The 6,252-nt window shown below is 35.7% G+C and overlaps 1 pseudogene; it reads left to right on the forward strand.

Annotated features, from left to right (window-relative positions):
• The first annotated feature begins 3,723 nt into the window (after positions 1-3,723).
• Positions 3,724-4,662, forward strand: LOC130874497 (vomeronasal type-1 receptor 90-like; annotated as a pseudogene).
• The last annotated feature ends 1,590 nt before the right edge of the window (positions 4,663-6,252 follow it).

The raw sequence follows: 6,252 nt of genomic DNA on the forward strand, positions 1-6,252 counted from the left end.
ATTACAGTGGAAATCAGCAAATGTACATTTATGAAATTGTTTAAGAAATGGACAAACTATGCCAGTAAGTGTCATTTCATAACTGGGCACAGACCGTGAACAGCACGAGAACAAGTGATGGAAGCAGGAGTTTCTGTTTGCAAGCGTTACAGAATTTTCAATCTTTTTTGTGTAATGCACACTAAAAGTCTGCACTGATGCAGTGAGGCAGGACCCTCACTGACCTGTTCAAGTCACACAGAAAACAAAGGACATGCTCCATTTTCCTTAAAGTTCATTATTTCACGAAAATATTTGGTATAACTCTCAGTTTTTCACTCAAATGCTGTACACAGATTCATGACACACCCCAGCACACAGTGTGCTAGTGATCTATTGTTAGTCCCGCTAGCCATTCCAAACTCTTTGTCTCTGTCGCCGTCCTCTCTCTCTCTGTCTTTCTTCCAGTGAGCATTTTCACATCTTTCCCAAACTTCCACCATGTGACATGTGATCAAGCTCAGGGTCTGACTGCTGACCCACAGGCTCTGCAGTGACAATGCTGCTGCTGCTTCATAGCAGGGGAACTGGCTCGAAAGTGTGAGACTGTAAAGTTCTAATGAGCGTCTGAGTGCTTCCAGTTGTCAGTGAGCTAAATCTAATTTTATAAATAATAATTTACTCATTTTAATTATGTAAGTGTATCAGGTAATAGCTATGAATTAATACCTTATTAAAAGGCAGTGACTATTTGTTCCTGCTGGCATTATGTATTTCATAAAGATCTGCTCATGGAACTCATTTGAGCGGCTAAGATCCTCATCTTCCTGAGATTCCCGAAGTCTTGTTAACGTTGCTGACAGTGGACAATACATCAGCCAACACCATGTATCTTGTCACCTGAAAGTCTCACAATCACTCTATGTTCTCTCTGAGCAGTCACACTGTTTTTAAGTATTACTCACTAAATATAGTAAAACTTAATATGAAAATGATACATTTGATCTAGTATGTTTTATGTTCATTATGGTATTTACTCTCCACCAAGAAGAATACATAGATCACCTTAAGTCTTAAAACAAGACTGTTCTAATTCTGATAATGAAGGGGTAAAGTGATTTTCTTGTAAGAATGTAGAGCTATGTATCCACGCAGCAGCCCTAGGTTTTTTATTGTTGCACATCTCCTCAGACAGCTGCCTGGAGTCTGCTTGGTCTCTAGGTCTGGGTCAATTTAATAGTGATGGCTTCTGCATATTGTGAATATTTATAGCCACACTTCGTGTTTTAGTACATACAACTAAATGTTGTAAATGAAACTGACACAAAGCCCCCAGCACTGCAATTTCCTTTTTCAAGCAAAACAAATGTCCTTTCTCATTGCATTTATATGTTAATAGTTCAGAGTGTATCAATGGTAGATATAGTCTGTCCTAGTTAAGTCTCAGTCAGAGTGAGTTCCACAGAGAGATGACACATGATGACTTAGGAGATGCATAATTTCCTATGAGTCATAGATATTTACAAATCAATGCATATGAAATTTGCAGATCGTAGAACATATCTTTGTGCCTAGAAAAAAAATGAAATTACTACCTTTTACTTGATATTATCATCTTTTTATGTTACATATAATACATGTGCTATGTTGATATAGTATAGATGTACAATTAATGAAAATCATTTTACATATATGGTTTGTACAGTTGCAATTTGAAAAACAGAATTGAACTACCATTCTTTCAGTTTGGAGCCAAAGGCTTGAATTAAATGCTATCCTGGAGCTTTTATTTATTTATTTAATATTTATTTTGGGATTTATTTATTTATTTTGCATATATGAGTTTTGTCTGCATATGTGTCTATGTGCCACTTGCATGCCTGAGTCAGAGAGGGAAATGGAACCTGCAGAAATGCAGTTAAAGATGGTTATGAACCACCAAGTCATTGCTGAAAATCGAATCCAGGTCCTTTGCAAGAGTAAAATATGCTTTCAACCACTGAACTATCTTCCAGGTTGTTTTCTGGAACTTTAAAAAAAACAGAACACCACTGTGCAGATACTGTATATGCACGCTGGTGGGAGAATCACACACATTAACTTCTGCATTATGTCCACACATGCATTCACGCATCCATCTATGTGTGTGAAATATACAGGTGATCTTGACAATTTAATTGGGTGCTCTTCTGTCTCAGAAATCTAAGCAAGTGTAGTTGTTTTCTATTTCTTTTTCACAAAGCTGTTTGAAAGTACTGAATTAGAGTAATTTGACAAAATAATGACATTGGTAACTGGGCCAAATAGCTAACATAAGCACCAAAGGTAAGACTGTGTATTGAAATTAGAAAAATTGTCTGTGTGTTGATGATGTGCATTAACACTGGGGCCCTTGATTTCCACTACATGGGAAAGAATCTCTTTTAAAACAGAAATTCCAAACCAGGATTATTATGTGGTCATCTTTGGAAAGTTCAGGTTTGTCACAATGCGTTCAAACTAGTGCTTGTCTTAGTGTGGCATGTTGTTGGAGGCTCCTAGCTCCACATCTGCAGATGTGAGTTTGTAGCCTGTAGTAACTTCAGAGACCAGAGCAAACTAAGACCATGGCCAGGACTGGGGTGGTGTGTGGAGCATTAGAGAGGAGCACAGCAGGGTACAAGTGGTCTCAGGAGGACAATGAAAAAGAAAAGATCCCTAGGCAGGAGGAGAACGGAAGAAATATAGTAGAAGGGTGGAAGGAAGGTGTAGGAGAGTAGCAGAATAAAATTGAGCTGATAGGGAAAATTTAAAGGGACTTTTTAGGTAAGGTGGAGGGAGATAAATATAATAGAGGAGGTAGGTAAAATAACAATATGGATGGCTGAAAAAGTCATAAGGCTTTTATAAGGCATCCTACTATGAATAATTTACTCACCTCCTAAATAAAAGAAAAACCAGTGTCTGTTTTGATAGCTGTGAGTTAGTTCTTTAAGCCTGAAGAGGAGTGTTCCAAAAGCTGATGGAGTGGGAATAATTGGAAGACATTAAAGATCCTTTATAATCATAATTAATCGCAATGCAATAAATAAGGTGTGGAAACTGCAATAATGGTCTCCAACTGTACGTATTTCTTTAATTCCAGATTGAGGCGATGTAAGATTTCATAGAAAAAGGGACAGTAAATAAAGAAAAATATGAACTAAGATAGACAGTTTGCTAATTAAAAAGGTGAAATTATCATGAATTATTTCTATGATTCTATTAGAATTAAGAGTGGAAAAGTTTGCAAAATAGAGCACATTAAAATTATGCAACATGAGACTGACTTACTTCATGCTTTTGAATTTCTTTTGTGAATATTTTCCAGATCAAGGTAAGTTTTACTCAGTTGTAAAATGTGAATAATATTCTATGTTCATCATTACTGTTTTGTAAGTCTAAAACGAGGCAATGTAAATCAATAGGTTTGGTTTTCTAAGGCATGAAACCTAAGTTAATAGCGGGCCCACAAACTGTGCATTCTGTTAGGATGTGATTGTGAATGCCTTTATCATCTCTAGTATGCTACATACACAGGTAGATAAATGGAGAAGTATATAGAAATGTGGGCTATGATATCCAGACTGGAACATCAAATTAAAGAAACAAGTTAATCAAGAATAAGTAGGTAAAATAAAATGATGATATAGAAACACTGACCAGTGAATCACAAGTCTGATATATATGCTATTATTTTTCAGATGTATGAAATATGCTTCTACTATGATCTTAAGATGAGTACACTTTCCACGTATGTCCTCAGTAAAGATTGTGCTTAATTTCCAAGCTGGACTTGGAGTCCTGGCCAATATGTTTCTCCTTGTTTTCTATACTTTCAAACTCCTACACCACAGATCTAAGCCCACGGACATGATCTCCTGTCAACTGGCCTTCATCCACATAGTGTTGGTCCTCACTAAAGGGGATATTTGGCTTAAAGAGATAGTTGAGTCACTGAACATTGACAATGACTTCAAATGTAAGGCAACTTTTTACATAAGCAGGGTGATGAGAGGCCTCTCCATCTGCATCACTTGCCTCCTGTGTGTGTTCCAGGCTGTCACTATCAGTCCCAGTACCTCTTTGTTGAATAAATTTAAACATAAGCTAAAAAAATACATGATTTGTACTTTCTTATTTATTTGGTTTTTCAACTTAACATTCAGTAGCAACCAGATTTTCTATGCTGGTGCTTTTACCAACATGAGTGAGGCCAAACAGATGAAGGTCAGTAAATCCTGTTCACTCTTCCCTTTGAACTACATCACTGGGGCACTAATTTTAGCAGTGACAATCTCTATAGATGTGTTTCTTGTAGGAGTTATGCTGGGCGCTAGTGCATACATGGTGATTATCTTGTTCAGACATCAGAGGCAGCACAAGCATATTCACAGCCTCAGCTACCCGAGAGCATCTCCTGAGAAAAGGGCCACCCAGACCATCTTGCTGCTGGTGGTTTTCTTTGTGGTGATGTACTGGATGGACTTCATCATCTCATCTACTGCATTCCTGTTATGGATGTACGACCCAGTCATTCTGAGTGTTCAGAAGTTTGTGATGAATGTCTATCCCACAATTACTCCATTGCTACAAATCAGTTCTGATAGCAGAATAATTGATACATTGAAAAGCTTGTGGTCAAAGTGCTACCAGATTTTTTGAAAAGGATAATTTTTCTCATTTTTAATAAAATGATTTATTTATTTTTATTTATGGGTATTGCATCAACATGTGTGTATGTGTCAATTCCTGATACCCACAGAGGTCAGAAGAAGCTATTTACCCCACTTGACCTGGACATAGAGATGGTTGTAAGACATAATTCTGGCTCAGTTGCAATTATATATTTACAAAATACAGATTTTTTTCTTAAACTTTTATGTAGTTCAAGTAACAAATCAAGATTCTTTATATATTTAAATAAAATTTATGATATTACAGAAGTACGTTTTTGTGACATTTCTGTTGCCAAGTACTGTATAGTTCTTTAAGTTCACTGTACACCATAAGTTGAAATTTCCACAGGAAATCTCTTACTTGCTCCTTTTTACTTTATGTCATAAATGTTCCTTTGACGCTGGAGTTATTCAAAGGAAGCTCCTTGCTGATATTGACATTTTACATTTTTTGTTTGAAGGGAATTTAATCCACTTTCAGTCATTAAGAATAGTGTAAATATCCTATTGTAGCTTTAACTCTCTATCCTAAGTATAGTTTCTCTGCAACACAAAAACAATGTGAATTGAATTTTCCATTTTAATCAAGGTTAATTAATGAATCTTAGATGAAAAATTCATTTGCCTGTGTATTTGAACTTCATTTCATTCACACTTACTGAAATATTGTTGGTAACTAAAAATTGTTATATACATATATATAATGTTCTGTGTGTTTTTTGTGAATGTGTGTATGCATGTGTTTGTGCTCATATAAAGGATGTGTGTGCATGTGCACATGGAGGCCAGGAGACAACATCTTTTGTTTTTTTTTTTTGTTTTGAGCATCTTTTACAGTAACACAGATTTTACTATAAGATCAAGACGGTAGCTCCAGTTATTCTCCTGTCTGTCATGCCCAGCTCTACCTTTAGATGTGTTCACCACCATAGGCCACCACTGAAATTTTGTGTTTCTCTTTTATAGAAAAAAAATGACTTCTTTCATACAATATAGAGTTAGAGTTTCCTGTTCCCCTGATTCTCTTAGTTCCTCCTCTCCCTCATCCAGATCTATACCTTTCTGTCTCTCCTTAGAAAACAAGCAATCATCTAAGCCTAATAATGAAATAAATATCAAGGTAAAACAAAATAAACAAATCATAATAAAAGAAAGCAAACAAAAGAAAAAGATAATGAAAAAGAACAAAAAACACATATAGATAAAGAAAGGCAAGTTCACATCTAGGTATCTCATAAAAACATAAAACTAGAATACATAATACATATGCAAAGGACCTGTAGAGGGAAATCAGAGAAACATCACCTTTCACAATAGCCACAAATAGCATAAAGTGTGTTGGGGTAACACTAACCAAGAAAGTAAAAGACTTATTTGACAAGAACTTTAAGTCTTTGAAGAAAGAAATTGAGGAGAATACCAGAAAATAGAAAAATATCCCATGATCTCAGATTAATGGGATCAACATAGTAAAAATGGTAATTCTACCAAAGGCAATCTATAGATTCATTGCAATCCCCATCAAAATCCCAACAAAATTCTTCACAGACCTTGAGAGAACAATAATCAACTTTAT

Source organism: Chionomys nivalis, chromosome 1, assembly GCF_950005125.1.
Source record: "Chionomys nivalis chromosome 1, mChiNiv1.1, whole genome shotgun sequence".
NCBI lineage: Eukaryota > Metazoa > Chordata > Mammalia > Rodentia > Cricetidae > Chionomys > Chionomys nivalis.